The sequence below is a fragment of the Arachis ipaensis genome, chromosome B03, assembly GCF_000816755.2.
Source record: "Arachis ipaensis cultivar K30076 chromosome B03, Araip1.1, whole genome shotgun sequence".
NCBI classification, from domain to species: Eukaryota; Viridiplantae; Streptophyta; class Magnoliopsida; order Fabales; family Fabaceae; genus Arachis; species Arachis ipaensis.
The window spans coordinates 24,085,104-24,085,405 of record NC_029787.2 but is presented as its reverse complement, the minus strand read 5'-3'; positions in this window follow the sequence as shown (position 1 = coordinate 24,085,405).

Genomic DNA, 302 nt, shown 5'->3' with positions numbered 1-302 from the left:
AGTTGAGTTGGGATTTTTTTAAAATAAATAATTTAATTATTTTATTTTTTTAAATAAAATCTTGTGATAGAAAATCATAGAAATATCTTTATTTTACAAAATAAATTAAATCACATCATTTGAAGCATATATATAGATTTTGTTACTTTGAATTGTCTTCTAATTTATTTGCGTCTTGTTTTAATTTGTATATAATTTAAAATTTTATTCTAGTTTTAGTACACTTTTTTATTTCATATAGTTTTTAAATATAACTTTTTATTTTTAGTTAATGATTGGATGAATGTGGAGAATAGGATCTG